General features: G+C 53.3%; 1 protein-coding gene across 1 annotated transcript in view; it reads left to right on the top strand.

Moving 5' to 3' along the window:
- Positions 1-20929, top strand: part of mapkbp1 (mitogen-activated protein kinase binding protein 1) — a 267966-nt gene that overhangs the window by 120547 nt on the left and 126490 nt on the right. The gene's annotated exons all lie outside the window — the stretch shown is intronic.

Below are 20929 nucleotides of genomic sequence, written 5' to 3'. Positions count from 1 at the left end.
GTGAGGGGACAGTCGGGTGATCTGACTGGGATGTTGAAGGAGGAGGGAGCGTGGGGTGAGCTGACTGGGATGTTTCAAGGGAGTGAGGGGACAGTGGGGTGATCTGACTGGGATGTTGAAGGGAGTGAGGGGAGAGTGGGGTGAGCTGACTGGGATGTTGAAGGGAGTGAGGGGAGAGTGGGGTGATCTGACTGGGATGTTGAAGGGAGTGAGGGGAGAGTGGGGTGAGCTGACTGGGATGTTGAAGGGTGAGTTGAGGGGAGAGTGGGGTGATCTGACTGGGATGTTGAAGGGAGTGAGGGGAGAGTGGGGTGATCTGACTGGGATGTTGAAGGGAGTGAGGGGAGAGTGGGGTGATCTGACTGGGATGTTGAAGGGAGTGAGGGAGAGTGGGGTGATCTGACTGGGATATGAAGGGAGTGAGGGGAGAGTGGGGTGATCTGACTGGGATGTTGAAGGGAGTGAGGGGAGAGTGGGGTGATCTGACTGGGATGTTGAAGGGAGTGAGGGGGAGAGTGGGGTGAGCTGACTGGGATGTTGAAGGGAGTGAGGGGAGAGTGGGGTGATCTGACTGGGATGTTGAAGGGAGTGAGGGGAGAGTGGGGTGATCTGACTGGGATGTTGAAGGGAGTGAGGGGAGAGTGGGGTGATCTGACTGGGATATTGAAGGGAGTGAGGGGAGAGTGGGGTGATCTGACTGGGATGTTGAAGGGAGTGAGGGAGAGTGGGGTGATCTGACCTGGGATGTTGAAGGGAGTGAGGGGAGAGTGGGGTGATCTGACTGGGATAGTTGAAGGGGAGTGAGGGGAGAGTGGGGTGAGCTGACTGGGATGTTGAAGGGAGTGAGGGGGAGAGTGGGGTGAGCTGACTGGGATATTGAAGGGAGTGAGGGGAGAGTGGGGTGAGCTGACTGGGATGTTGAAGGGAGTGAGGGGAGAGTGGGGTGATCTGACTGGAAGTTGAAGGGAGTGAGGGAGAGTGGGGTGAGCTGACTGGGATTTTGAAGGGAGTGAGGGAGAGTGGGTGAGCTGACTGGGATATTGAAGGGAGTGAGGGGAGAGTGGGGTGATCTGACTGGGATGTTGAAGGAGCTGAGTGGGAGAGTGGGGTGATCTGACTGGGATAATGAAGGGAGTGCAGGGAGAGTGGGGTGAGCTGACTGGGATGAATGAAGGGAGTGAGGGGAGAGTGGGGTGAGCTGACTGGGATATTGAAGGGAGTGAGGGGAGAGTGGGGTGAGCTGACTGGGATATTGAAGGGAGTGAGGGGAGAGTGGGGTGATCTGACTGGGATATTGAAGAGCAGAGTGAGGGGAGAGTGGGGGTGAGCTGACTGGGATGTTGAAGGGAGTGAGTGGAGAGTGGGGTGAGCTGACTGGGATATTGAAGGGAGTGAGTGGAGAGTGGGGTGAGCTGACTGGGATGTTGAAGGGGAGCTGAGGGGAGAGTGGGGTGATCTGACTGGGATGTTGAAGGGAGTGAGGGGGAGAGTGGGGTGAGCTGACTGGGATGTTGAAGGGAGTGAGGGGAGAGTGGGGGTGATCTGACTGGGATGTTGAAGGGGAGTGAGGGGGAGAGTGGGGTGATCTGACTGGGATATTGAAGAGCAGAGTGAGGGGAGAGTGGGGTGAGCTGACTGGGATGTTGAAGGAGTGAGGGGAGAGTGGGGTGAGCTGACCGGGATGTTGAAGGGAGTGAGGGGAGAGTGGGGTGAGCTGACTGGGATGTTGAACGGAGTGAGGGGAGAGTGGGGTGAGCTGACCGGGATGTTGAAGGGAGTGAGGAGAGAGTGGGGTGAGCTGACTGGGATGTTGAAGGGAGTGAGGGGAGAGTGGGGTGAGCTGACTGGGATGTTGAAGGGAGTGAGGGGAGAGTGGGGTGAGCTGACCGGGATATTGAAGGTAGTGAGGGGAGAGTGGGGTGAGCTGACTGGATGTTGAAGGGAGTGAGGGGAGAGTGGGGTGAGCTGACTGGGATGTTGAAGGGAGTGAGGGGAGAGTGGGGTGAGCTGACCGGGATGTTGAAGGGAGTGAGGGGAGAGTGGGGTGATCTGACTGGGATGTTGAAGGGAGTGAGGGGAGAGTGGGGTGAGCTGACTGGGATGTTGAAGGGAGTGAGGGGAGAGTGGGGTGATCTGACTGGGATATTGAAGGGAGTGAGGGAGAGTGGGGTGATCTGACTGGGATGTTGAAGGGAGTGAGGGAGAGTGGGGTGATCTGACTGGGATGTTGAAGGGAGTGAGGGGAGAGTGGGGTGAGCTGACTGGGATGTTGAAGGAGTGAGGGGAGAGTGGGGTGAGCTGACTGGGATATTGAAGGGAGTGAGGGGAGAGTGGGGTGAGCTGACTGGGATATTGAAGGGAGTGAGGGGGAGAGTGGGGTGATCTGACTGGGAAGTTGAAGGGAGTGAGGGGAGAGTGGGGTGAGCTGACTGGGATATTGAAGGGGAGTGAGGGGAGAGTGGGGTGAGCTGACTGGGATATTGAAGGGAGTGAGGGGAGAGTGGGGTGATCTGACTGGGATGTTGAAGGGAGTGAGGGGAGAGTGGGGTGATCTGACTGGGATAATGAAGGGAGTGCAGGGAGAGTGGGGTGAGCTGACTGGATAATGAAGGGAAGTGAGGGGAGAGTGGGGTGAGCTGACTGGGATATTGAAGAGCAGAGTGAGGGGAGAGTGGGGTGAGCTGACTGGGATATTGAAGGGAGTGAGGGGAGAGTGGGGTGATCTGACTGGGATGTTGAAGAGCAGAGTGGGGAGAGTGGGGTGATCTGACTGGGATGTTGAAGGGAGTGAGGGAGAGTGGGGTGATCTGACTGGGATGTTGAAGGGAGTGAGGGGAGAGTGGGGTGAGCTGACTGGGATGTTGAAGGGAGTGAGGGGAGAGTGGGGTGATCTGACTGGGATATTGAAGGGAGTGAGGGGAGAGTGGGGTGAGCTGACTGGGATATTGAAGGGAGTGAGGGGAGAGTGGGGTGATCTGACTGGGAAGTTGAAGGGAGTGAGGGGAGAGTGGGGTGAGCTGACTGGGATATTGAAGGGAGTGAGGGGAGAGTGGGGTGAGCTGACTGGGATATTGAAGGGAGTGAGGGGAGAGTGGGGTGATCTGACTGGGATGTTGAAGGGAGTGAGGGGAGAGTGGGGTGATCTGACTGGGATAATGAAGGGAGTGCAGGGAGAGTGGGGTGAGCTGACTGGGATAATGAAGGGAGTGAGGGGAGAGTGGGGTGAGCTGACTGGGATATTGAAGAGCAGAGTGAGGGGAGAGTGGGGTGAGCTGACTGGGATATTGAAGGGAGTGAGGGGAGAGTGGGGTGATCTGACTGGGATATTGAAGAGCAGAGTGAGGGGAGAGTGGGGTGAGCTGACTGGGATGTTGAAGGGAGTGAGTGGAGAGTGGGGTGAGCTGACTGGGATATTGAAGGGAGTGAGTGGAGAGTGGGGTGAGCTGACTGGGATGTTGAAGGGAGTGAGGGGAGAGTGGGGTGATCTGACTGGGATGTTGAAGGGAGTGAGGGGAGAGTGGGGTGAGCTGACTGGGATGTTGAAGGGAGTGAGGGGAGAGTGGGGTGATCTGACTGGGATGTTGAAGGGAGTGAGGGGAGAGTGGGGTGATCTGACTGGGATATTGAAGAGCAGAGTGAGGGGAGAGTGGGGTGAGCTGACTGGGATGTTGAAGGGAGTGAGGGGAGAGTGGGGTGAGCTGACCGGGATGTTGAAGGGAGTGAGGGGAGAGTGGGGTGAGCTGACCGGGATGTTGAAGGGAGTGAGGGGAGAGTGGGGTGAGCTGACTGGGATGTTGAAGGGAGTGAGGGGAGAGTGGGGTGAGCTGACTGGGATGTTGAAGGGAGTGAGGGGAGAGTGGGGTGAGCTGACCGGGATATTGAAGGTAGTGAGGGGAGAGTGGGGTGAGCTGACTGGGATGTTGAAGGGAGTGAGGGGAGAGTGGGGTGAGCTGACTGGGATGTTGAAGGGAGTGAGGGGAGAGTGGGGTGAGCTGACCGGGATGTTGAAGGGAGTGAGGGGAGAGTGGGGTGATCTGACTGGGATGTTGAAGGGAGTGAGGGGAGAGTGGGGTGAGCTGACCGGGATGTTGAAGGGAGTGAGGGGAGAGTGGGGTGATCTGACTGGGATATTGAAGGGAGTGAGGGGAGAGTGGGGTGATCTGACTGGGATGTTGAAGAGCAGAGTGGGGAGAGTGGGGTGATCTGACTGGGATGTTGAAGGGAGTGAGGGAGAGTGGGGTGATCTGACTGGGATGTTGAAGGGAGTGAGGGGAGAGTGGGGTGAGCTGACTGGGATGTTGAAGGGAGTGAGGGGAGAGTGGGGTGAGCTGACTGGGATATTGAAGGGAGTGAGGGGAGAGTGGGGTGAGCTGACTGGGATATTGAAGGGAGTGAGGGGAGAGTGGGGTGATCTGACTGGGAAGTTGAAGGGAGTGAGGGGAGAGTGGGGTGAGCTGACTGGGATATTGAAGGGAGTGAGGGGAGAGTGGGGTGAGCTGACTGGGATATTGAAGGGAGTGAGGGGAGAGTGGGGTGATCTGACTGGGATGTTGAAGGGAGTGAGGGGAGAGTGGGGTGATCTGACTGGGATAATGAAGGGAGTGCAGGGAGAGTGGGGTGAGCTGACTGGGATAATGAAGGAAGTGAGGGGAGAGTGGGGTGAGCTGACTGGGATATTGAAGAGCAGAGTGAGGGGAGAGTGGGGTGAGCTGACTGGGATATTGAAGGGAGTGAGGGGAGAGTGGGGTGATCTGACTGGGATGTTGAAGGGAGTGAGGGAGAGTGGGGTGATCTGACTGGGATGTTGAAGGGAGTGAGGGGAGAGTGGGGTGAGCTGACTGGGATGTTGAAGGGAGTGAGGGGAGAGTGGGGTGAGCTGACTGGGATATTGAAGGGAGTGAGGGGAGAGTGGGGTGAGCTGACTGGGATATTGAAGGGAGTGAGGGGAGAGTGGGGTGATCTGACTGGGAAGTTGAAGGGAGTGAGGGGAGAGTGGGGTGAGCTGACTGGGATATTGAAGGGAGTGAGGGGAGAGTGGGGTGAGCTGACTGGGATATTGAAGGGAGTGAGGGGAGAGTGGGGTGATCTGACTGGGATGTTGAAGGGAGTGAGGGGAGAGTGGGGTGATCTGACTGGGATAATGAAGGGAGTGCAGGGAGAGTGGGGTGAGCTGACTGGGATAATGAAGGGAGTGAGGGGAGAGTGGGGTGAGCTGACTGGGATATTGAAGAGCAGAGTGAGGGGAGAGTGGGGTGAGCTGACTGGAATATTGAAGGGAGTGAGGGGAGAGTGGGGTGATCTGACTGGGATATTGAAGAGCAGAGTGAGGGGAGAGTGGGGTGAGCTGACTGGGATGTTGAAGGGAGTGAGTGGAGAGTGGGGTGAGCTGACTGGGATATTGAAGGGAGTGAGTGGAGAGTGGGGTGAGCTGACTGGGATGTTGAAGGGAGTGAGGGGAGAGTGGGGTGATCTGACTGGGATGTTGAAGGGAGTGAGGGGAGAGTGGGGTGAGCTGACTGGGATGTTGAAGGGAGTGAGGGGAGAGTGGGGTGATCTGACTGGGATGTTGAAGGGAGTGAGGGGAGAGTGGGGTGATCTGACTGGGATATTGAAGAGCAGAGTGAGGGGAGAGTGGGGTGAGCTGACTGGGATGTTGAAGGGAGTGAGGGGAGAGTGGGGTGAGCTGACCGGGATGTTGAAGGGAGTGAGGGGAGAGTGGGGTGAGCTGACTGGGATGTTGAACGGAGTGAGGGGAGAGTGGGGTGAGCTGACCGGGATGTTGAAGGGAGTGAGGGGAGAGTGGGGTGAGCTGACTGGGATGTTGAAGGGAGTGAGGGGAGAGTGGGGTGAGCTGACTGGGATGTTGAAGGGAGTGAGGGGAGAGTGGGGTGAGCTGACCGGGATATTGAAGGTAGTGAGGGGAGAGTGGGGTGAGCTGACTGGGATGTTGAAGGGAGTGAGGGGAGAGTGGGGTGAGCTGACTGGGATGTTGAAGGGAGTGAGGGGAGAGTGGGGTGAGCTGACCGGGATGTTGAAGGGAGTGAGGGGAGAGTGGGGTGATCTGACTGGGATGTTGAAGGGAGTGAGGGGAGAGTGGGGTGAGCTGACCGGGATGTTGAAGGGAGTGAGGGGAGAGTGGGGTGATCTGACTGGGATATTGAAGGGAGTGAGGGGAGAGTGGGGTGATCTGACTGGGATGTTGAAGAGCAGAGTGGGGAGAGTGGGGTGATCTGACTGGGATGTTGAAGGGAGTGAGGGAGAGTGGGGTGATCTGACTGGGATGTTGAAGGGAGTGAGGGGAGAGTGGGGTGAGCTGACTGGGATGTTGAAGGGAGTGAGGGGAGAGTGGGGTGAGCTGACTGGGATATTGAAGGGAGTGAGGGGAGAGTGGGGTGAGCTGACTGGGATATTGAAGGGAGTGAGGGGAGAGTGGGGTGATCTGACTGGGAAGTTGAAGGGAGTGAGGGGAGAGTGGGGTGAGCTGACTGGGATATTGAAGGGAGTGAGGGGAGAGTGGGGTGAGCTGACTGGGATATTGAAGGGAGTGAGGGGAGAGTGGGGTGATCTGACTGGGATGTTGAAGGGAGTGAGGGGAGAGTGGGGTGATCTGACTGGGATAATGAAGGGAGTGCAGGGAGAGTGGGGTGAGCTGACTGGGATAATGAAGGAAGTGAGGGGAGAGTGGGGTGAGCTGACTGGGATATTGAAGAGCAGAGTGAGGGGAGAGTGGGGTGAGCTGACTGGGATATTGAAGGGAGTGAGGGGAGAGTGGGGTGATCTGACTGGGATATTGAAGAGCAGAGTGAGGGGAGAGTGGGGTGAGCTGACTGGGATGTTGAAGGGAGTGAGGGGAGAGTGGGGTGAGCAGACTGGGATGTTGAAGGGAGTGAGGGGAGAGTGGGGTGAGCTGACTGGGATATTGAAGGGAGTGAGTGGAGAGTGGGGTGAGCTGACTGGGATGTTGAAGGGAGTGAGGGGAGAGTGGGGTGATCTGACTGGGATGTTGAAGGGAGTGAGGGGAGAGTGGGGTGAGCTGACTGGGATGTTGAAGGGAGTGAGGGGAGAGTGGGGTGATCTGACTGGGATGTTGAAGGGAGTGAGGGGAGAGTGGGGTGATCTGACTGGGATATTGAAGAGCAGAGTGAGGGGAGAGTGGGGTGAGCTGACTGGGATGTTGAAGGGAGTGAGGGGAGAGTGGGGTGAGCTGACCGGGATGTTGAAGGGAGTGAGGGGAGAGTGGGGTGAGCTGACTGGGATGTTGAACGGAGTGAGGGGAGAGTGGGGTGAGCTGACCGGGATGTTGAAGGGAGTGAGGGGAGAGTGGGGTGAGCTGACTGGGATGTTGAAGGGAGTGAGGGGAGAGTGGGGTGAGCTGACTGGGATGTTGAAGGGAGTGAGGGGAGAGTGGGGTGAGCTGAACGGGATATTGAAGGGAGTGAGGGGAGAGTGGGGTGAGCTGACCGGGATGTTGAAGGGAGTGAGGGGAGAGTGGGGTGAGCTGACTGGGATGTTGAAGGGAGTGAGGGGAGAGTGGGGTGAGCTGACCGGGATGTTGAAGGGAGTGAGGGGAGAGTGGGGTGATCTGACTGGGATGTTGAAGGGAGTGAGGGGAGAGTGGGGTGAGCTGACCGGGATGTTGAAGGGAGTGAGGGGAGAGTGGGGTGATCTGACTGGGATGTTGAAGGGAGTGAGGGGAGAGTGGGGTGAGCTGACCGGGATGTTGAAGGGAGTGAGGGGAGAGTGGGGTGAGCTGACCGGGATGTTGAAGGGAGTGAGGGGAGAGTGGGGTGATCTGACTGGGATGTTGAAGGGAGTGAGGGGAGAGTGGGGTGAGCTGACTGGGATGTTGAAGGGAGTGAGGGGAGAGTGGGGTGAGCTGACTGGGATGTTGAAGGGAGTGAGGGGAGAGTGGGGTGAGCTGACCGGGATGTTGAAGGGAGTGAGGGGAGAGTGGGGTGATCTGACTGGGATGTTGAAGGGAGTGAGGGGAGAGTGGGGTGAGCTGACCGGGATGTTGAAGGGAGTGAGGGGAGAGTGGGGTGAGCTGACTGGGATGTTGAAGGGAGTGAGGGAGAGTGGGGTGATCTGACTGGGATATTGAAGGGAGTGAGGGGAGAGTGGGGTGAGCTGACTGGGATATTGAAGGGAGTGAGGGGAGAGTGGGGTGATCTGACTGGGATGTTGAAGGGAGTGAGGGGAGAGTGGGGTGATCTGACTGGGATATTGAAGGGAGTGAGGGGAGAGTGGGGTGATCTGACTGGGATGTTGAAGGGAGTGAGGGGAGAGTGGGGTGAGCTGACTGGGATGTTGAAGGGAGTGAGGGGAGAGTGGGGTGAGCTGACTGGAATGTTGAAGGGAGTGAGGGAGAGTGGGGTGATCTGACCGGGATATTGAAGGGAGTGAGGCGAGAGTGGGGTGATCTGACTGGGATATTGAAGAGCAGAGTGAGGGGAGAGTGGGGTGAGCTGACTGGGATGTTGAAGGGAGTGAGGGGAGAGTGGGGTGATATGACTGGGATATTGAAGAGCAGAGTGAGGGGAGAGTGGGGTGAGCTGACTGGGATATTGAAGGGAGTGAGGGGAGAGTGGGGTGAGCTGACTGGGATGTTGAAGGGTGTGAGGGGAGAGTGGGGTGATCTGACTGAGATGTTGAAGGGAGTGAGGGGAGAGTGGGGTGAGCTGACTGGGATATTGAAGGGAGTGAGGGGAGAGTGGGGTGAGCTGACTGGGATGTTGAAGGGAGTGAGGGGAGAGTGGGGTGAGCTGACTGGGATATTGAAGGGAGTGAGGGGAGAGTGGGGTGAGCTGACTGGGATGTTGAAGGGAGTGAGGGGAGAGTGGGGTGAGCTGACTGGGATGTTGAAGGGAGTGAGGGAGAGTGGGGTGATCTGACCGGGATATTGAAGGGAGTGAGGCGAGAGTGGGGTGATCTGACTGGGATATTGAAGAGCAGAGTGAGGGGAGAGTGGGGTGAGCTGACTGGGATATTGAAGGGAGTGAGGGGAGAGTGGGGTGAGCTGACTGGGATGTTGAAGGGAGTGAGGGGAGAGTGGGGTGATCTGACTGGGATGTTGAAGGGAGTGAGGGGAGAGTGGGGTGAGCTGACTGGGATGTTGAAGAGCAGAGTGAGGGGAGAGTGGGGTGAGCTGACTGGGATGTTGAAGGGAGTGAGGGGAGAATGGGGTGAGCTGACTGGGATGTTGAAGGGAGTGAGGGGAGAGTGGGGTGAGCTGACTGGGATGTTGAAGGGAGTGAGGGGAGAGTGGGATGAGCTGACTGGGATGTTGAAGGGAGTGAGGGGAGAGTGGGGTCAGCTGACTGGGATATTGAAGAGCAGAGTGAGGGGAGAGTGGGGTGAGCTGACTGGGATATTGAAGGGAGTGAGGGGAGAGTGGGGTGAGCTGACTGGAATGTTGAAGGGAGTGAGGGGAGAGTGGGGTGATCTGACTGGGATGTTGAAGGGAGTGAGGCGAGAGTGGGGTGATCTGACTGGGATATTGAAGAGCAGAGTGAGGGAGAGTGGGGTGAGCTGACTGGGATATTGAAGGGAGTGAGGGGAGAGTGGGGTGATCTGACTGGGATGTTGAAGGGAGTGAGGGGAGAGTGGGGTGAGCTGACTGGGATGTTGAAGGGAGTGAGGGGAGAGTGGGGTGAGCTGACTGGAATGTTGAAGGGAGTGAGGGGAGAGTGGGGTGATCTGACTGGGATGTTGAAGGGAGTGAGGGGAGAGTGGGGTGATCTGACTGGGATATTGAAGGGAGTGAGGGGAGAGTGGGGTGATCTGACTGGGATAATGAAGGGAGTGAGGGGAGAGTGGGGTGATCTGACTGGGATGTTGAAGGGAGTGAGGCGAGAGTGGGGTGATCTGACTGGGATATTGAAGGGAGTGAGGGGAGAGTGGGGTGATCTGACTGGGATGTTGAAGGGAGTGAGGGGAGAGTGGGGTGATCTGACTGGGATGTTGAAGGGAGTGAGGGGAGAGTGGGGTGAGCTGACTGGGATGTTGAAGGGAGTGAGGGGAGAGTGGGGTGAGCTGACTGGGATGTTGAAGGGAGTGAGGGGAGAGTGGGGTGAGCTGACTGGGATGTTGAAGGGAGTGAGGGGAGAGTGGGGTGAGCTGACTGGGATATTGAAGGGAGTGAGGGGAGAGTGGGGTGAGCTGACTGGGATGTTGAAGGGAGTGAGGGGAGAGTGGGATGAGCTGACTGGGATGTTGAAGGGAGTGAGGGGAGAGTGGGGTGATCTGACTGGGATATTGAAGGGAGTGAGGGGAGAGTGGGGTGATCTGACTGGGATGTTGAAGAGCAGAGTGGGGAGAGTGGGGTGATCTGACTGGGATGTTGAAGGGAGTGAGGGGAGAGTGGGGTGAGCTGACTGGGATGTTGAAGGGAGTGAGGGGAGAGTGGGGTGATCTGACTGGGATGTTGAAGGGAGTGAGGGGAGAGTGGGGTGAGCTGACTGGGATATTGAAGAGCAGAGTGAGGGGAGAGTGGGGTGAGCTGACTGGGATGTTGAAGGGAGTGAGGGGAGAGTGGGGTGAGCTGACTGGGATATTGAAGGGAGTGAGGGAGAGTGGGGTGATCTGACTGGGATATTGAAGGGAGTGAGGGGAGAGTGGGGTGATCTGACTGGGATATTGAAGGGAGTGAGGGGAGAGTGGGGTGAGCTGACTGGGATATTGAAGGGAGTGAGGGGAGAGTGGGGTGATCTGACTGGGAAGTTGAAGGGAGTGAGGGGAGAGTGGGGTGAGCTGACTGGGATATTGAAGGGAGTGAGGGGAGAGTGGGGTGAGCTGACTGGGATATTGAAGGGAGTGAGGGGAGAGTGGGGTGATCTGACTGGGATGTTGAAGGGAGTGAGGGGAGAGTGGGGTGATCTGACTGGGATATTGAAGGGAGTGCAGGGAGAGTGGGGTGAGCTGACTGGGATAATGAAGGGAGTGAGGGGAGAGTGGGGTGAGCTGACCGGGATGTTGAAGGGAGTGAGGGGAGAGTGGGGTGAGCTGACTGGGATGTTGAAGGGAGTGAGGGGAGAGTGGGGTGATCTGACTGGGAAGTTGAAGGGAGTGAGGGGAGAGTGGGGTGAGCTGACTGGGATATTGAAGAGCAGAGTGAGGGGAGAGTGGGGTGAGCTGACTGGGATATTGAAGGGAGTGAGGGGAGAGTGGGGTGATCTGACTGGGATATTGAAGAGCAGAGTGAGGGGAGAGTGGGGTGAGCTGACTGGGATGTTGAAGGGAGTGAGGGGAGAGTGGGGTGAGCTGACTGGGAAGTTGAAGGGAGTGAGGGGAGAGTGGGGTGAGCTGACTGGGATGTTGAAGGGAGTGAGGGGAGAGTGGGGTGAGCTGACAGGGATGTTGAAGGGAGTGAGGGGAGAGTGGGGTGAGCTGACTGGGATATTGAAGAGCAGAGTGAGGGGAGAGTGGGGTGAGCTGACTGGGATATTGAAGAGCAGAGTGAGGGGAGAGTGGGGTGAGCTGACTGGGATATTGAAGAGCAGAGTGAGGGGAGAGTGGGGTGAGCTGACTGGGATATTGAAGAGCAGAGTGAGGGGAGAGTGGGGTGATCTGACTGGGATATTGAAGAGCAGAGTGAGGGGAGAGTGGGCTGAGCTGACTGGGATGTTGAAGGGAGTGAGGGGAGAGTGGGGTGAGCTGACTGGGATGTTGAAGGGAGTGAGGGGAGAGTGGGGTGATCTGACTGGGATATTGAAGGGAGTGAGGGAGAGTGGGGTGACCTGACTGGGATGTTGAAGGGAGTGAGGGGAGAGTGGGGTGATCTGACTGGGATATTGAAGGGAGTGAGGGAGAGTGGGGTGACCTGACTGGGATGTTGAAGGGAGTGAGGGGAGAGTGGGGTGAGCTGACTGGGATGTTGAAGGGAGTGAGGGGAGAGTGGGGTGAGCTGACTGGGATGTTGAAGGGAGTGAGGGGAGAGTGGGGTGAGCTGACTGGGATGTTGAAGGTAGTGAGGGGAGAGTGGGGTGAGCTGACTGGGATGTTGATGGGAGTGAGGGGAGAGTGGGGTGAGCTGACTGGGATGTTGAAGGGAGTGAGGGGAGAGTGGGGTGAGCTGACTGGGATGTTGAAGGGAGTGAGGGGAGAGTGGGGTGAGCTGACTGGGATATTGAAGGGAGTGAGGGGAGAGTGGGGTGAGCTGACTGGAATGTTGAAGGGAGAGTGGGGTGATCTGACTGGGATGTTGATGGGAGTGAGGGGAGAGTGGGGTGAGCTGACTGGAATGTTGAAGGGAGTGAGGGGAGAGTGGGGTGATCTGACTGGGATATTGAAGAGCAGAGTGAGGGGAGAGTGGGGTGAGCTGACTGGGATATTGAAGGGAGTGAGGCGAGAGTGGGGTGATCTGACTGGGATATTGAAGAGCAGAGTGAGGGAAGAGTGGGGTGAGCTGACTGGGATATTGAAGAGCAGAGCGATGGGAGAGTGGGGTGAGCTGACTGGGATGTTGAAGGGAGTGAGGGGAGAGTGGGGTGAGCTGACTGGGATGTTGAAGGGAGTGAGGGGAGAGTGGGGTGATCTGACTGGGATGTTGAAGGGAGTGAGGGGAGAGTGGGGTGAGCTGACTGGGATGTTGAAGGGAGTGAGGGGAGAGTGGGGTGATCTGACTGGGATGTTGAAGGGAGTGAGGGGAGAGTGGGGTGAGCTGACTGGGATGTTGAAGGGAGTGAGGGGAGAGTGGGGTGATCTGACTGGGATATTGAAGGGAGTGAGGGGAGAGTGGGGTGATCTGACTGGGATATTGAAGGGAGTGAGGGGAGAGTGGGGTGATCTGACTGGGATGTTGAAGGGAGTGAGGGGAGAGTGGGGTGATCTGACTGGGATGTTGAAGGGAGTGAGGGGAGAGTGGATGAGCTGACTGGGATATTGAAGGGAGTGAGGGGAGAGTGGGGTGATCTGACTGGGATGTTGAAGGGAGTGAGGGGAGAGTGGGGTGATCTGACTGGGATATTGAAGGGAGTGAGGGGAGAGTGGGGTGAGCTGACTGGGATATTGAAGGGAGTGAGGGGAGAGTGGGGTGAGCTGACTGGGATGTTGAAGGGAGTGAGGGGAGAGTGGGGTGAGCTGACTGGGATGTTGAAGGGAGTGAGGGGAGAGTGGGGTGATCTGACTGGGATGTTGAAGGGAGTGAGGGGAGAGTGGGGTGAGCTGACTGGGATGTTGAAGGGAGTGAGGGGAGAGTGGGGTGAGCTGACTGGGATGTTGAAGGGAGTGAGGGGAGAGTGGGGTGATCTGACTGGGATGTTGAAGGGAGTGAGGGGAGAGTGGGGTGAGCTGACCGGGATGTTGAAGGGAGTGAGGGGAGAGTGGGGTGATCTGACTGGGATGTTGAAGGGAGTGAGGGGAGAGTGGGGTGAGCTGACCGGGATGTTGAAGGGAGTGAGTGGAGAGTGGGGTGATCTGACTGGGATGTTGAAGGGAGTGAGGGGAGAGTGGGGTGAGCTGACTGGGATGTTGAAGGGAGTGAGGGGAGAGTGGGGTGATCTGACTGGGATGTTGAAGGGAGTGAGGGGAGAGTGGGGTGAGCTGACTGGGATGTTGAAGGGAGTGAGGGGAGAGTGGGGTGATCTGACTGGGATGTTGAAGGGAGTGAGGGGAGAGTGGGGTGATCTGACTGGGATATTGAAGGGAGTGAGGGGAGAGTGGGGTGAGCTGACTGGGATATTGAAGGAGTTCACGGTAGTGTAGCCGCTAGCACAAGTTTTACAGCGCCACTGATCACCGTTGGGCATTTGATTCCCACTGCTGTCCGTCAGGAGTTGTATGTCCTGCCCATAAATGTGTAGGTCTCTAAGATTCAAAGTACATTATTGTCAGTCTGCATGTTGTACACGACCCTGAGTTTGCGAGAGCTCTGGTTTTCTCCTGCATTGAAAGACGCCCAGTCTGTGGTTAGGGTTACTGAGTCGTGGGCATGCTGACATCCTTGGTCTGCATTGCCCTTTGACACAACTGACGCATTGCACTGTATGTTTGGTGCATGTGACAACTAAAGCTCATCTTTAAACCAAGAGCTTGTATTTCTGCAGTACTTTATCGATGTGTCTCAAAATAAATCTGAGCCACGTTTGACAATCAGCTCCTACCTCTAAGATGTTGGGGGTGGGGAAGCTTAAGGTTCACTTATATTTATCATTGCTAATAACTAATGGCTGCCTGTGGGCTATTTATCCCTGAAGACATCACATCTGTGTCCTTATCCCCTGCCCTTTTCTGGGCCCCGCAGGCACTGCTCGTTCCAGCATAGAGTTCAGGAGCAGGTTTCTGGGAACGCTGTTCATTTCCCTCTCTGCCTGATCTGCAGTACAGCATAATGAAGGGGAGTACAGCAGAAATGATTCCTGGATTATGGATTGATTTGTCAGGGTCCTGGATATCTCTGATTGAGTCCATAACAGACGGGGTTGCAGCCAGTCAGAATGCTCTCCACGGTACACCTGTAGAAATTTGCCAGTACCTTTGGCGAAATACCAAATCTACACAAACTCCTCATGAAATACAGCCGCTGTTGTGTCTTCTTTGTAACTGCATCAATATGTTGGGCCCAGGATAGATCCTCAGAGATGTTGACACCAAGGAAGTTGAAATTGTCCACTCTTTCCACTTCTGATCCCTCTGTGAGGACTGGTGTGTCTTCCCTTGTCCTACTCTTGCTGAAATCCACAATCTTTAGACTTATTGACGTTGAGTTGCTGCGACACCACTCAACTACCTGATCTAGCTCGTTCCTTTGTGCTTTCTCATCACCATCTGAAATTCTGCCAACAACAGTTATGTCATCAACAACTTATAGATGGCTTTGAGCCATGCCTAGCCACACATTCATGGGTGTAGAGAGAGTAGAGCAGTGGGCTAAGCACACATCCCTGAGGTGGACCAGTGTTGATCATCAGCAAGATGGAGATGTTATTACCAATCCACACAGACTGTGGTCTCTGGGTGAGGAAGCTGAGGATCCAGTTGCAGAGGGAGGTACAGAGGCCCAGGTTCTGTAGCTTTTCAATCAGAACAGTAGGAATGATGTGTTAAGCGCTGAGCTCTAGTCAATTAACAGCAGCCTGACATAAGTATTAGTATTGTCCAGGTGGTCCAGGGCTGCACGAAGAGTCAATGAGATCACATCTGCCGTAGATCTACTGTGGCAATAGGCAAATTGCATTGGATCCAGGACCTTGCTGAGACAGGAGTTGATTCTAGTCTGGTCAAGAAGGTTCAGTCGCTTGGCACTCAAGATGAGGTAGTAAATTGGATTGGACATTGGCTTTGTGGGAGAAGCCAGGGAGTGGTAATACACAGTTCCTTCTCTGACTGGAGGCCTGTGACCAGTGGAATGCTGCAGTTACTGGGGCTGAGTCCATTGCTGTCTGTCATCTACATCAACCATCTGGATGATAATGTGGTCCAGTGGATCAGCAAGATTGCAGGTGACACCAAGATTGGGCGTGTGATGGACAGCAAGGAAGACTATCAGAGCAGTTGGAAAAATGGCAGATGGCAAGTGTGCGGTGTTGCACCGGTTAGACTGACCAGATAAGGTCTTACAGTGAATGGTAGAACAAAGGGTCCCGGGAATACAGGTCCATAATTCACTGAAGGTGGTGGTACAGGTAGGTAGGCTTGTAAAGAAAGCTTTTGGCACATTGGACTTCATAAATCAAAGTGCTGAGTACAGGAGACTGGATGTTAGGTTGGAGAGAAGCATTAAGGAGCGGGTGGTCCCAGGCTGATGACCCAGCAGCTGTCCTGAGGGCAGTGTTGGAGGTGCAGCAGGAAACAACATCTTCCTGTACATCTCATTGTAAACGATGCTGGTGAGGCCTACTTTAGAGTATTGTGTACAATTTTAGTCGCCTACCAACCGGAAAGATGTAAATGAGGTTGAAAGAGTACAGAGAAAATTTACAAAGATGTTTGTTGCCAGGCCTGCAGGACTTGAGCTACAAGGAATGATTGAATAAGTTAGGGCTTTATTCCTTGGAACATAGAAGAATGAGAGGAGATTTGATAGAGGTATACAGATTTGTGAGGGATATAGATAGGGTAAATACAAGCAGGCTTTTACCACTGAGGCTGTATGGGACTACAACTAGAGGTCATGGGTTAAGGATGAACAAAGAAAGGTTTAAGGGGAATGTGAGGGGAAACTTCTTAACTCAGAGGGTCATGAGAGATGGAACGAGCTGCCAGTGCAAATGGTGCATGCGAATTCAATTTCAACATTTAAGAGGAGTTTAGACAGGTATGTAACCCTCTCACTGGGACTCATATACAAACTTGGCTCATTGGCGAACCGCCAACCGCCACAGGACTCGGCAGTGAGAAGGCCACCTTCCATAAGTGACACACGCCGCATTAGGGTCGGTTCGATTTGGGGTTCAACCAACAGGAACGTCGTAATGTTCTAATCAAAGGAAACTCGATTTGAATGAAAGCTGTGTAAATACTGCCCATACACAGTTATCGGTCGGCAAGAAATAACAGATCGTACACCACATAAAATTATAAAGAAACTTTACCAATCTTAGCTTTTTCAAACAGTTAATAGGGAAAAGGAAAGAAAAATAAAAGGGTTCATTACAGTTAAACCAGTCCAATATGCACACAATGTTGGAGCTCATACTGGAGTAGATGGGGTGTACCTCTTACTCACACGTTGCACCCATGGTCTGTGTGAAAGCACCCAGCATATTCTGAACCTACCTCGAAGACCATCTTGAACAGACCGGCTCCCTCTCTGGAGTATTGGCCCTTCCTCCTTTATGCCATTCATCTGCACAATGCACTTCTTGCAATGGGGCTCTCCTTCCCACGGCATCCTCCCCTGTGTCCCGCTCCGCAGCTCCCGCCCTAAAGACCCCAAATCAAACTACTCTCTGACACAGATCTCTCTCTGCCCAGCTCCCTCTAGAACCTCCTCCTGATCCCACATCCTGATTGGCTGACACAACGTTCCTAAGTTGAACAACATGACTTCTTATCTTTAGCCGAAACCAAGACTTTCTACCAGCTGGACACGCTGCTTTTGCAGAAAACTGCTAAAATGAAATGCCCACAGCACAGCAGCAGAATTCTTAACCAGGGCATTACAGGTGTATGAATGGCAGGGGTATGGAGGTGGTTCTGGTGCAGGTTGATGGGACTAGGCATGGATTAAATGGGCTGAAGGGCCTGTTTCTATGTTGTACTTGAGCTGTGCAAAGGAGCATGGGCCTCCTGTCACTGTGTCAGCTTATTGAGAGTGTCCCCAGCGACTAGAAAGTCTGTCACGGGGAGGCTGAGCCTCACCTGACCCTGAGGGACTATGTTGTTTGAAATCTAGCTGATGAAAACACAGTACTGGAATGGATTCCCACGATTATCCAGTTGAATGGTTTGAAGGAAAGTGTAAAGCAGGGCTGCATTATACATAAGCCATTCATAATGCAAGATTAATAAAGGGACAGGCCAAGGATGCTGAACAGGTTCCATTTCTTGATTTTGTCAGTAAGTTGTAAAGTACATAAAAATCGCTCAATGAGGTAACCATACCTCCACATTATTGTAATGAATGGCATCAAAGGTACATAATACTGATAAAATAAACAGCAGGGAGGGAAAGAGGAAACTAGTTTTGCTGTTTGTACGAATGGACACAAGTTTGTACTTCTGAATTTAATAATACTTGGGAGATGGCTCTCTCTAGATTGTCTATAATAACCCAGGGACAACCCATACTGGAGCAAAACTTTCTTTGTGAAGAGAACTCTTCTATTACAGCTTGTGTGTGCCTCAGTATCAGCTCCTGTACGCTGGGTAACAGGAACGAACGGACTCCGAGATCGATAAACAATCTTCCATAGGGACTCAGCAGGTAAAGCAGCATTTTTCAGGAAACAGATTGTTGACATTTTGGGTTGAGACCCTGCAACAGGACTGAGAGTAGAGGGAGAGACAGGGGCCAGTAAACTGCACGTTGCTGTCAGTCCTTGGATGCTACGGAATTTAACGATCAGCTCAGTGAAAATGGAACGTGATTTTCCAGAGGTAAAAACTTACAACATTTCTGATACTGGGCGGCTGTCAGGAGGCAATTAGTGACAGTAATCTGGTGTGTATTGTTCCCTTGTGGTTCCACCACAGGGATGTTTGTCTTCCGGCCTCCATGAACCTGCGATATAAAAACAGAAAGGGAAGTGAACTCAGGGTGAGGTAAGAGTATCTGCCCTCAACAGCAAGAGGCTGCACAAGTATGATCAAAATCAATGTGAATCGAAGGAGGTGCTCTCAGCCCATACTTTGTACAAAGGAAGATGGCCGTTGTCACGAATCATCTCCGTTTCAGAGCAGATTTTTCAAAATAGCCAACTGGGATCCATGCCATTGAAAAGATAGATGTTCTCTTGCCTGTACTCCCGAGTCATGGACCTTCCTGACTGTCCTACCGAAGGGTCTTGGCCCAAAACGTCGACTGTGCTCTTTTCCACAGATGCTGCCTGGCCTGCTGAGTTCCTCCAGCTTGGATTTCCAGCACCTGCAGATTTTCTCTTGTTCGTGATTAAAAACATATGTTTCTGGTTGGTCTAAATCCTGCAGCTTCTGGAACTTCACATTGCGATAAAAGTGATTTCAATGAAGAGGGGAGGGCCTGAGACTTTTGTTGATGAAAATTCTGCAGTAGTGGGTAGGCCTTTATCGCACAAACATTTGTGTCTAAGACTGGAAATGCCTTAACTTTGTTGTGACTTCATATTTGGAGCATTTTGTACTGGTCTGGAGTCCTGAATGAAGAGTATATTTAGGTACCTTCTCTACATAATACAGTGGCCACGGAGTATATGTTGGTGGTAATGTAGCCCATCCACTTCAAAGGTTGACACGTTGTGGTTTAAGAGATGCTCTTCTGCACACCACTGTTATAACATGTGGTTGTTTGAGTTACTGTTGCCTTTATGTCAGTTTGAACCAATCTGGGCATTCTCCTCTGACCTCCCTCATTAACAATAACACACTTTGTCTACAGGACTGCCGCTCACTAGATTTTATTTTGTTTTCTCCACACTATCCTCTGTAAACTCCAGAGGCTGGGAATACAGATCCATAATTCCATGAAAGTGGTGTCACGAAGATAACCTGTGGCACATTGGCCTTCATAAATCAAAGTACTGTGTACAGGAGTTTCTATGTTATGTTGGAAGTTGTCTATGACGTTGGTGAGGCCTAATTTGGAGTATTGTCTGCAGTTTTGGTCACCTACCTATAGGAAAGATATCAATGAGGTTGAAAAGAGTACAGAGAAAATTCCTGGTAAACGATCGCCGTGAACAATGGAGAGCCAGGCGGAGGCAAGGAAGAGTCAAGGGTTGAAGCGAGCGGGGTACAAGAGCAAGTCGAGGCGAGACCGAGCGGAGGCTAGGCAAAGTCAGGGCAAGCAGAGTTGAGGAAAAGTCAGGGCCTATCCACCTAAACTGAGAGTGAGAAAAGTGCCGAAATTTGATCAATCTATGCACCAGGCCAATTTGGCGGGGTCCAGGCCCAGAGTGTATCGAAACAACAGGGCCCGGGTCCTGAAGCGGGGAATGACCTGATGCTTGGATGATTGAAGCGCTGGGCCAGACTGCAAAGGCAGGTTTTGCTGGCTGCTCTGCAACATTTACTTGACTCTGTGCCGAACTGAGGCTGAGGATGCGGCCTGCTCTGGCTGCTTTGGGCTTCGCGCCTCACTTTTGTTCTGAATGCTATTTGCTTAATTTTATTGTTTGTGGGATTTGTTCTTTTTCTCTGCACATTGGGTGTTTGATAGTCTTTTTTTAAATGGGTGCTTTTGTGTTTCTTTGTTTTGTAGCTACCTATGAGAAAAATTCAAGGTTATATAATGTATACAGACTTTGATAATAAATGTACTTTGAATTTTGAAGTTTGTTGTGCAGGAAAATCTCAGAAGATCAGCATTTTTGAGATACTCAAACCAGCCTATCTGACACCAGCAACCATTGTACAGTCAGGGTCACTTTCTTCCCCATTCTGATGTTTGGTCTGAACAACAACTGATCCTCTTCACCACGTCTGCATGCTTTTCTGCATTGAGTTGCTGCCACGTGATTGGCTGATTAGGTATTTGCATTAATGAGCAGACGTACAGGTGTACCTAATAAAGTGGGCATTGAGTGTACTTGCAATATGGGGAATGTAACATCCATTCACTGGATTACTGTGCTGGGATGATGGTTTTCCGTGTGATGGCAGACGGAGCAGACTGGGCCTATTCTCTCTTGAGTTTCGAAGAATTAGACGTGATCGCATTGAAGCATACAAAATTCTGGAGTGGTTATGCTAGGTTGCTGAGCTGATGCTACCCTGTCTGGGGTATAAGGGGGAATCAGAATTCATCCTTACTGGGGTATTGGGTGAATGAGATTTCACCCTGACTGGGGTATAAGGAAGAATGAGATTCCACCCTGACTGGGGTATAGGGGGGAATAAGATTTCACCCTGATGGGGTATTGGGAGAAATATTTCACCCTGACTGGGGTATAGGGGGGAATAAGATTTCACCCTGATGGGGTATTGGGAGAAATATTTCACCCTGACTGGGGTATTGGGGGATTGAGATTTCACCCTGACTGAGGTATTGGGGTGAATGAGATTTCATCCTGACTGGGGTATAGGGGGGTAATAAGGTTTCACCCTGACTGGGGTATAGGGGGGAATGAGAGTTCAGCAGTTCAGGACAAAGCTGGGGAAGAATTTCTAAACCCATATGGGAGAGCCTTTGGATTTGTCTTACCAAAAGTGTTGCAGAGGCTTACTTGTTGAGCATATTGAAAATAGAGGTCGCTAGATTTTTACCTACTGAAAGGAAATGGCATTAGGACATGACATGGGGGTAGAAGGTAGGTGGTGAATGGCAGAGCTGCCAAGAAGGTCTATGGCTGAGCCA

Source organism: Hypanus sabinus, chromosome 2, assembly GCF_030144855.1.
Source record: "Hypanus sabinus isolate sHypSab1 chromosome 2, sHypSab1.hap1, whole genome shotgun sequence".
Lineage (NCBI taxonomy): Eukaryota > Metazoa > Chordata > Chondrichthyes > Myliobatiformes > Dasyatidae > Hypanus > Hypanus sabinus.
Note: the sequence above shows the minus strand (reverse complement) of the source record. Positions and strands in the feature narration are given on the sequence as shown.